At 46.7% G+C, this 11,467-nt stretch overlaps 1 long non-coding RNA gene across 1 annotated transcript; it reads right to left on the bottom strand.

The window, feature by feature from the left end:
• Positions 1–9,892: 9,892 nt before the first annotated feature.
• LOC127338056 (uncharacterized) lies at positions 9,893–10,719 on the bottom strand. Its single transcript, XR_007874177.1, has 2 exons — positions 10,526–10,719; positions 9,893–10,232 (listed from the first exon to the last, which is right to left on the bottom strand). It is a non-coding gene; the product is annotated as an uncharacterized lncRNA (long non-coding RNA).
• Positions 10,720–11,467: the final 748 nt, after the last annotated feature.

The following is an 11,467-nucleotide window of genomic DNA, read 5'->3' on the forward strand; positions in this document are numbered from 1 at the left end:
GGTGAACAAATTACAGTTGGGAAATTGAGAAATAAAGAGGGCATAACAATGCACATACATATCATGATGAGTAGTGTAAAATTCAATTGGGAATTACGACAAAGTACATAGACCGCTATCCAGCATGCATCTATGCCTAAAAAGTCCACCTTCAGGTTAGCATCCGCACCCCTTCCAGTATTAAGTTGCAAACAATAGACAATTGCATTAAGTATGGTGCGTAATGTAATCAACATAAATATCCTTAGACAAAGCATTGATATTTTATCCCTAGTGGCAACAGCACATCCACAACCTTAGAACTTTCTGTCACTGTCCCAGATTAAATGGAGGCATGACCCACTATCGAGCATAAATACTCCCTCTTGGAGTTACAAGTATCAACTTGGCCAGAGCCTCTACTAGCAACGGAGAGCATGCAAGATATTAAACAACACATATATGATAGATTGATAATCAACATAACATAGTATTCCATATTCATCGGATCCCAACAAACACAACATGTAGCATTACAAATAGATGATCTTGATCATGTTAGGCAGCTCACAAGATCTAACATGATAGCACATGAGGAGAAGACGACCATCTAGCTACTGCTATGGACCCATAGTCCAGGGGTGAACTACTCACACATCAATCCGGAGGCGATCATGGTGATGAAGAGTCCTCTCGGAGATGATTCCCCTCTCCGGCAGGGTGCCGGAGGCGATCCCCTGAATCCCCCGAGATGGGATTGGCGGCGGCGCCGTCTCTGGAAGGTTTTCCGTATCGTGGCTCTCGGTACTGGGGTTTTCTCGACGAAGGCTTTAAGTAGGCGGAAGGGTAGAGTCGAAGGGCTAACGAGGGGGCCACACGCTAGGGCGGCGCGGGCCCCCCTTGGGCCGCGCGGCCCTAGTGTGGTGGCCCTCGTCGTCCCACTTCGTAATCCTTTCGGTCTTCTGGAAGCTTCGTGGAAAAATAAGACCCTGGGCGTTGATTTCGTCCAATTCCGAGAATATTTCTTTTGTAGGATTTCTGAAACCAAAAACAGCAGAAAACAGCAACTGACTCTTCGGCATCTTGTCAATAGGTTAGTGCCGCAAAATGCATAAATATGACATAAAGTGTGTATAAAACATGTGAGTATCATCAATAAAGTAGCATGGAACATAAGAAATTATAGATACGTTTGAGACGTATCACCTCTCTCGGAAATTTTATGTCCCAATACAATTCCTTCGTTAACCATAAAGTGGCATTTCTCCCAATTAAGAACAAGGTTAGTTTCTTCACATCTCTGCAAAACTTTATCAAGGTTTCGCAAGCAATTATCGAAAGAATTTCCATAGACATAAAAATCATCCATGAATACCTCTACAATATTCTCACAAAATCCATGAAAAATAGCAGACATGCATCTTTGAAAAGTAGCAGGAGCATTACATAAACCAAAAGGCATACGTCTATAATCATAAGTTCCATAGGGACAGGTGAAAGTGGTTTTCTATTGATCTTTAGTTTTAACAGCAATTTGTGAAAACCCAGAATAACCATCAAGAAAGCAAAAATGAGTATTTTTAGACAACCTTTCTAACATTTGATCAATAAAAGGTAAAGGGTAATGATCTTTCTTAGTAACTTTATTAACTTTTCGATAATCAATACACATCCTATACCCTACAACTACTCTTTGAGGAATGAGCTCATCATTATCATTAGGTACAACAGTTATTCCTCCCTTGTTTGGAACACAATGCACATGACTAACCCATCTACTATCAGCAATAGGATATATAATACCAGCTTCAAGAAGTTTTAATACCTCATTCCTTACCACATCCTTCATCTTAGGAATTAGACGACGCTGATGTTCAACAACAGGCTTTGCATCAACTTCCATGTTAATGGCATGTTGGCAAATAGAGGGAGAAATCCCATTCAAGTCATCAAGAGTATAGCCAATAGCTTCTCGGTGTTTCTTCAATATTTCCAATAACCTTTCTTCCTCAAACTTTGAAAGCTTAGAACTAATAATAACAGGATATATTTTCTTATCATCAATATGAGCATACTTAAGATTATCAGGAAACGGTTTTAAATCAAAAACAGGATCTTCCTTTGATGGTGGTGTTGTACCTAGATCTTCAACCGACAAATCATGTTTAAGAATAGGTTGACGAAGGAAAATTTCATCAAGCTCATTCCTTTCTTCCCTAAAAACTTCACTCTCACTATCCCCCAAATGTTGCTGCAAAGAATTAGTAGGAGCAAGAGCAATAGATGCACACTGTTCAACTCTAAAATCATTATTAGGCAAATCAGCTTTATAAGGAGTTTTGGCAAATTTAGAGAAATTAAAGTCATAAGATTCACCAGCAAATTTAATCACAATTTTCTCTTTCTTGCAATCTATAACAGCTCCACAAGTATTTAGAAAAGGTCTACCAAAAATGATAGGACAAGACTTACTAGCAGCAGAACCAAGTACCAAAAAGTCAGCAGGATATTTAATCTTACCACATAGAACTTCCACATCTCGAACAATACCAATAGGAGAGATAGTTTCTCTATTAGCTAGCCGAATAACCACATCAATATCCTCAAGTTCACAAGAACCAATTTCATGCATGATCTCCGTGTAAAGCTCATAACGAATGGCACTAATACTTGCACCAATATCGCATAAACCATAATAACAATGATCACCAATTCTAACAGAGAGCATAGGAACACTGGTTTTCCTAGACTTATTAGGATGCGAAACAATATTAGAAGCATCTTCACAGAAAATAATATGACCATCTTCTACATTTTCAGTCACAAGATCTTTAACTATTGTAATAGCAGGTTCAACCTTTATTTGCTCTTCAGGTTCTATATGTTTCTTTGCACTTTTATTAACCGCACTAGTTATAACAGAATACTCCTTCATTTTAGCAGGGAAAGGAGTTTTTTCAATATAAGCTTCAGGAAGAATATGATCAACAGTTTCAATTACAACACATTTATTTATAGATGAATCAGTTTTTTCTTTGTACGTTTCATGATACTTATCAAAATTCTTCCTAGGCAATTCAAAATGAGAGGCAAAAGCTTTATAAAAATTTGCAACAACTTGAGGGTCAAGACCATAAGTAGCACTCATATTACGAAATTTATCAGTATCCATAAAAACTTCAATGCATTTGTAATCATAATTTATACCTGACTCTCTATCTTTGTCGTTCTCCCATCCTTCAGTATTCTCCTGAATCCGATCAAGAAGGTCCCTTTTAAACTCTTCTTTGTTGCGTGTAAATGATCCAGAACAAGAAGTATCCAGCAAGGTCTTATCTTGAAAAGAAAGTCTTGCATAGAAATTATCAATGATAATATTACCAGGAAGCTCATGAATGGGGCATTTGAGCATTAAAGACTTCAATCTCCCCCATGCTTGGGCAATACTCTCTCCATCATGAGGCCAGAAATTATATATGCGGTTCCGGTCTTTGTGAATTCACTTGGAGGATAGAATTTAGAATAAAATAGAGGAACAATATCCTTCCAATCAAGAGAATCCCCATTCTTCAGCAACTTATACCAATGCGCTGCTTTACCAGACATCGATATAGAGAATAGTTTCTTCCTAACTTCATCCATAGCAATACCTTCACATTTGAATAACCCGCATAATTCATGTAAAAATAGTAAATGATCTCCAGGATGGACAGTTCCATCCCCTTCATAGCGGTTATCCACAACACGTTCAATAATTTTCATAGGTATTTTGTATGGAACCTCTTTCTCACCTGGCGCCTCATCCACTACCTTTGCAGTAGTAGTAGATTTTCCAAATAGGAATTCAAGAGAAGATCTCTCCATATTGAATTATAGCAGCAGGCAGAAATAAAATCAGCATGTACAGTAAAAGTTTCCCTTACCAATTCCACTTATCAATAGCGCTTCACTCCCCGGCAACGGCGCCAAAAAATAGTATTGATGACCCACAAGTATAGGGGGTGTATCGTAGTACTTTCGATAAACAAGAGTGTCGAACCCAACGAGGAGCAGAAGGTGTTGACAAGCAGTTTCGATGAAGGATTCACTGTAAATGCTCACAGACAAGTATTCAGGGGGTTTTGATATAGCAGATAAATAAAGTACAAGTAAGTAAAATGCGAGAGTAATAATTGCAGTGAGTGGCCCAATCCCTTTTAGCACAAAGGACAAGCCGGTTTGTTTACCTATAATGACCAAACGTTCTCGAGGACACACGGGAATTTAGTCTAGTGCTTTCGCTTCATATAGTTGATTAATCTTCATTGTTTTGATAAGTGTTGTGTGGGTGAACCTATGCTAATGCACCGCCCTTCCTAGGACTAATACATACTTGTGATTATACCCCTTGCAAGCATCCGCAAATACAAGAAAGTAATTAAGATAAATCTAACCACAGCCTTAAACTCTGAGATCCTGCTATCCCTCCTGCATCGATATACCAACGGGGGTTCAGGTTGCTGTCACTCCGGCAACTCCACAATTAGCAAACGAATACAAGATGTATTCCCCTAGGCCCATAAAGGTGAAGTATCATGTAGTCGACGTTCACATGACACCACTAGAAGAATAACACCACAACTTAAATATCATAACATTGAATATTACCCAACATAATTCACTACTAACATTTAGACTTCACCCATGTCCTCAAGAACTAAACGAACTACTCACGAGACATCATATGGAACATAGTCAGAGGTGATATGATGATGAATAACAATCTGAACATAAACCTTGGTTCAATGGTTTCACTCAATAGCATCAATAACAAGTAGTAATCAATACCGGGAGAGTTTCCTCTATCAAACAATCAAGATTCAACCCTAGATGTTACAGCGGTGACGAGGTGCAGCGGTGGAGATGGCGGTGATGATGATGGAGATGATGGTGATGATGATCCCAATGATGTCCAGCTCGATGACGGTGACGATGGCGTCGATTTCCCCCTCCGGGAGGGAATTTCCCCGGCAGATTTCAGCCTGCCGGAGAGCTCTTTTTTCTCTGGTGTTTTCCGCCCCGCAGAGGCGGCTGTGACTCTTCGCGACTATCCTCTAGAGCTTAGGTTTTCGGGGCGAAGAAGTACGCGAAGGAGAGGCGGCCGAAGGGGGCTGTGGGCCCCCTCCCCACAAGGCGGCGCGGCCAGACCAGGACCCGCGCCGGCCTATGGGGGGCCCATGGTGGCCCTCCTCGGCTCCTCCTTTTGGCTGGCTTCATCTTCGGGAAAAATAAGATCTTCGGTGTAATTTCCGTCAATTGTTGATCTTCAGAAATATTGCATTCCGACGGTGCTTTTTCCAGCAGAATCCTGACTCCGGTGAATGATTCTCCAATAATCATGAAACATGCAAAATAGGTGAAATAACATAAGTATCATCTCTAAATATGAAATATATCAATGAATAACAGTAAATTATGATATAAAACAGTGATGCAAAATGGACGTATCACGCTGCGCGCCTCCGCGCTGGAGGAAATGGCCAGGAAGGCCCAGGAGGACGCCGAGGCTGAGGCGTGGGCGTTCCTCGCCATGGCGTGCCAGGAGGAGGCCACGCGCTAGTCCGCGCTCCGGGAGGAGGAGGAGCGCCAGGCCGCGCTCCGGCACGAGGCGGAGCTGCAGGCCGCTGTGGCGGAGCTGCGACAGAAGGAGGCGACACGGCTGGCACGCCTGCGCAGGCCGGAGCCCTCTGGACTCGCACTCTGCCTGTGAAAGGGCGCAGTGGTCGCCCTTGCCGGAGTCCCCGGCGCCCTCCGGCGTGTCCAGGCGGAACAACGTGTCACCGCCGGGGGGGGGGGGGGGGGGCGTCGTCCTCATCGATGGCGACGACGATGAGTAGTACGGGTGTAGGGTGGCGCACCGGCGGCCACCGCATCCCAAACCCTGGACTAGGGTTTCATCGTTTTTTAGTTTAAAGCCCATATAGGGCTTTCTTTTGTGTAAAAATTGCCCAAAAAGGGCCAAGTTTAATGAACTCTAGTTTTAATTTAATTTTTTTTGTTTTCTTTTTTTATTTTAATATTTACGATGCGTCCGCGCGTTGGGGCAGTGCGCGACCCAAACGGACCGACGGCCAGGTCCGTCTGTCCGCGCGACCATCCAAGCCCCATTCAGACTGGCAACACGTCCGATTTAGATCGCCGCGTTGGAGATGCACTTACACTCTCCTCCGTGGTGGTTGGTTCTATTGGGATTTTTTTCCGACGGTACATGCTTTAGTGAGTTTTCTTACATTACACATACTTTGGAGTAGTTCTTGTCCTCAAAATAGGTAATGAATGAGGTTTCCTATCTCTTTTTTGATAATGAATAGGCACCGGTTCTGTGCACTTTTCCTTTGTTCGGGAAACTGTGCTTTCTCTTCGTCGTTGGATTTGCTTTATGTGGTGTCTTAATGTCTGCTTCTTGTTTTAGTGGATGTTTTTTGCAGTCTCCCTGGTGATTTCAATGGCTTACAAAATAAATATAATTTTCTTGTCGGTACGGGAGAGCTCTTTGTATTAAGATGGAAGAAGGCATGAATACCGATTTTCGGCTGTTACACGAAACTGAAAACTGGACCGCTTTTGCTCCGGTGCCCCCCCTCTCTGAACGTTGCCTATTGTGGATGGTCAGGATCTCCTGATACCTCTTCGTGGTCTAATTTATTAAAAGTTTACATAACCCCAGGTTTTTTTTAGAGTTTAGACACTAAACCCCCTCAGCTCTAAACTGACATACTTAAACCTCCAGAATTGTAAAATCAAACAATTACCCCCTAACCTCTAACCTTTGGTAAGCTATTTGGGAGGCCGGTTTTGGGGACGTGGCACTACCAAAATTAGGTACAACTTGGAGCGGCTAAGGAAGTCCATCACCGTCGAGGCTACTAGTGGCGTCACCATGTAGGCGTCCATGAAACCGCCTGACCATGCTAGTGTACTGCATCAGGCCGCTCATTGTCAAAGGGGCAAGGGCGCCGACAAAATGGGAGCGGCACACTGCCTGTCGAGTATCGTGGCCGTGGCTAGATGTGCAGTCAGAGCGTCGCTAGTTTAGGAAATTGGGCGCCGACGAGCTGCAAAGGCATCGGATCTTGTACATAAACGGCCACGGAGAAGTGCAAAATTCATATAAAGCTGAAATTTCATGGAAACGGTCATGGTTGTGGCAGACCTGGACGTGACGACAGCGGCTGAAACTCCGTCCCGTACTTCGCCCACATGGTGATACCGGCGGCGTTCTTCGGCTGCTGCAGCTCCTCGTACTTGTGCCGCTCGCGGACATGCTCTATTACCTCGTCTGATTCCGACGGTTCCGACGTGGTAATCGGGACCAAGTTTGTGGCGTGACGCAGCAGGGCAACATGGCTCGTCCCTTCCCCCGACGTGCACGGAGAAGAAGACGGATGTTGACTAATTTTTTACAATCCAATCCCATTGTTACCGGCTAATGCACCTGGTTGTGTTGCTAGTTCTCCTGTGCAGGTCTCCACGCCTTCGGCCTCACCAGTCGACGCCTCTGCCTTGGATCATGCACCGGTTTCCTCGGCGCCTACACCTGCAGCTTCTTCGGCGGCCCCTCCTGTTGCCACGCCACAGCCGATCGACGCCACGCCGTTGCACCTGCATGTCTCGGCTGGCGCGCCCGGGCCCGGCTCCCATGCAGCCTCGTCGCCCCGATCGACGTCCCGCTCGGCGCCTGACTGTGTCTTGACAGACACGTCTTCTTCGCCGCCTCCAGCGCCGTCCCCGCCTCGCGCTGCCTCGCCTCCCTCGAGCTCTTCTCCGCCGGCCTCCCCAGCTCCCTCGACCTCGGCACCACCACCTCCTGCTCGAGTTATTGTCACCCGACAGCGTAATGCCATCTATCGTCCCAAGGAGTACAAGGATGGTACGGTTCGGTATAATCCGTACCGACGTCGCGCTTTTTTGGTTGAACCAGCGTCTCATCGTGCCGCTCTCTCCGAGCCGGCGTGGCGTACTGCTATGGAAGCTGAGTTCGCTGCTCTTCAGGCAAATCAGATATGGACATTGGTCCCGCGTCCTCCTGGTACTAACATTGTTGGTAGCAAGTGGATTTTCAAAACCATGTACCGTCCTGATGGTTCTGTTGACAAATATAAGGCGTGCTTGGTGGCTCGTGGCTTCACACAACAGTACGGTATTGACTATCATGATACCTTCAGTCCGGTGGTTAAACCAGTCACTGTTCGCCTGGTTCTTTCTCTTGCTGTCTCTCGAGGATGGTGTCTTCGTCAAATTGATGTGAGTAATGCCTTTCTCCATGGTTTTCTCAATGAGGAGGTCTACATGCAGCAGCCCCCTGGCTTTGAAGATTCGCAGCACCGTCAGTATGTTTGCAAGTTGCAGCGTGCTCTTTATGGCCTCAAGCAGTCGCCCCGCGCCTGGTACGCCCGGTTAAGTGATCGGCTTCATCAGCTTGGTTTCATTGCTAGCAAGGCAGATACCTCTTTGTTTATCTTTGCTCATCAGGGAGTTGTGATCTATATGCTTGTTTATGTTGATGACATTGTTTTGGCTGGATCCTCTTCCTCGACTATTGAGAGGCCTGTTGCTACATTGTCTCGGTCTTTCCCCATTAAAGACCTTGGGCGCCTGGAGTATTTTCTTGGTATTGAGGCCGCTTATTCCTCTGAGGGGCTGGTATTGTCGCAGCATAAGTATGCGCTTGATCTCTTGCATCGCGCCAACATGGAACAGTGCCGGCCGGTTACTACCCCCATGTCGGTGTCTGATAAGTTGACCAAAGATCAAGGGGATTTGCTCAGTTCGGAGGATGCTTTCAAGTACAGGAGTCTTGTTGGGGGTCTGCAGTACCTTACCCTGACGCGTCCTGACTTGTCGTTTGCTGTCAACAAGGTGTGTCAATACCTTTCGCAGCCCACTACTGCTCATTATGAGACAGTCAAGCGCATTCTCCGGTATATCCGAGGCACTGTTTCCACTGGTTTACGGTTTCGGCGTTCTTCCTCCACCGGTGTGAGTATTTTTACTGATGCTGATTGGGCGGGGTGTTCTGATGATCGTCGTTCTACCGGTGGTTTTGCGGTTTTTCTTGGCTCTAACCTTGTGTCTTGGAGTTCTCGCAAACAACCTACGGTCTCTCGCTCTAGTACTGAAGCAGAGTATAAGGCATTGGCGGATGGTACTGCTGAACTGTGTGGATTCAGTCTGTGTTAAAGGAGCTGGGTGTGTTTCTATCCAGTCCTCCTGTTTTGTGGTGTGACAATCTTGGTGCCACCTATTTGACTGCCAATCCGGTGTTCCATGCCCGCACGATGCATATCGAGATCGATTTTCGCTTCGTGCGTGAGAAGGTTGCTTTGGGTGCGTTGGATGTTCGTTTCATCTCCACTGGCGACCAACTGGCTGATGTCTTCACCAAGCCAGCCACTTAGCTCACACTACGCCGTTTTAGTTCCAATCTCAACCTTGTTCATGACGGTTTAGATTGAGGGGGGGGGGGGTGGTAGAGTTGTATATGGCATTGTATAGGTATATGTGTGTGTTCCGGTATTACCTACCGTGTGTATTCTTGTTGTACAAGTATTTACCATATATAATGATGCCAGCCGGTTGGGGCAAACCACGGCAAATAATCTTTTTGACTGGGCGAATGATGGAGCGAGGCAAAACCAGCCTCCAAAGTAGCTTACCCGAGTCCAGGGTTCAATTGCCTCGTTTTACATAATTTTCGGAATACGTACCAGTTTAAAGTTGAGGGGTTACTGTCCAAATTTTAAAACTTCCAAGAGTTATGTTGACTTTTTCAGTAACTTACCGTGGTGGGCTTGGGGGGGGGGGGGGGGGGGGGGAGGGGACACCGAAGCAAGGCTCAGACTGGACAGCCACCGGAGACAGACCACGGGATTCCAAGATAAACTTCTCAAATAATAGTTCAATATCTTTATCCGTCTGATCTGAATGTTCCATGCATTTTTATTGCATAAACGGGATAATGCCCAAAACGTGTAGTACATGTAGATTAAACAGTACTACTGAGTCTTACGGCGACCATTTTCCGTTGGATAAGAGACGACGGCCGCGTCCCTGCCGATGTGCAGGGTCTTGCGGTGCCGCGGTGGTCGTCGCTGGTGGCGGCGGCGCGGCCAGAGGAACGAAGACGCGGCCGCACCCCGAACACCACGAGTGAACCGGCCCCCGGCCCTGCGGCGGCGGAGGCCTCCATCCCCAGTGTTTCCCGTATGGATCAGCTGCATCGCAAAATCAAACTTGAAGAACCTACTCCCAAAAAAATGTGCATGAGTTACATATTTCTGGCTGAAAAGTGCAATTGCACATTTCTGCCAGAAAAGTGCAATTCGTTCCAGTTACATATCTTTTTGCACTGCAGTTCCACTTTTCTGAGGTAACTTAAAAAAATCTCAGTCACCTGAGACGTAGGCAAACCCTACATACGTATGATAAATCCAAAAGAAAACACAAGCCAGCTCTGTCCCATTACAATATAATCACCCGATGGTGGAGTTACAAGAGCTCATGTTACCTTCGATCTGGAGGGCGTCCGAGAGTGGCGCATAACAGCAGATGAGCATGAGAGCCACGACCATTAGCGGCAGAGAGCGAGCCGAAGAAGAGGTGGAGCGACGCGCCATGACGCTCCTCTCTTCGTGGTGTGCTCCTACTAGGTTAATTAGCCTGGTGTTCACGCGCATGTCCGAATGGCAGTGGGATTGATTAATACTGTCTCTGTCATTGGTCTGCACGAAGAGAGCTGTCTCTGTCTCTTGGGAAGCAAAGTCAGGCTTCAACAGAACCATCGTCATCGTCAAAGTCGTCCCTCGTCCTCGGTGTACGGGCACACTGAAACCAGTCTGCTCCATAAGTCCACTGTCCAGTCTCTGTCTACCGGTACTGTCCACAGCTGGCGTGCTTCATCGGTCCATCACACTAGAGTTTAATTAGGTGATGGAAGCCCACGGGCCTGGAATTCACCAACGCGCGTGGCCGATCAACCCGCCAAACCGTCGCGAAAGAGCAACCGCCGGTCTCTTCGTTATACACGCCGCAGTTAATTCTCGCAGATTATAACCGCTGCGTCTACGGTAATTCAAGTTCAACCGTCTCCTTTTTCTTCATTTTCCTCTTCTTCTCCAACACCGGCACGCCATGAGCGATTACACACTGCCGTCCGACTCGGAGAGCGAGAGCAAGTCGCCCGGATTTCTGCATTGGTGGGAATCCCCTGCGATGCCAAGCTATCCGGGCTCCACGCCCAGCGACCCTGCCTCCACGCCGAGTGAGAAGGAAGAGGACGGAGGCGGCAATGCCAGCGAAGGCCAGGAGGAGGATGGAGGCGACGCTGGCACCGATGCCGAGGACGAGGAGGATGGGCAGGAGGAGGAGGAGGACTCCGACACCAAGTTGGCCCGGTTGGAGGCAGAGGAGGCGGCGGACGACAAGGCGGCGGCAAGGAAGAAGTCCAGGG

The sequence above is a fragment of the Lolium perenne genome, chromosome 3 (assembly GCF_019359855.2).
Source record: "Lolium perenne isolate Kyuss_39 chromosome 3, Kyuss_2.0, whole genome shotgun sequence".
NCBI classification, from domain to species: Eukaryota; Viridiplantae; Streptophyta; class Magnoliopsida; order Poales; family Poaceae; genus Lolium; species Lolium perenne.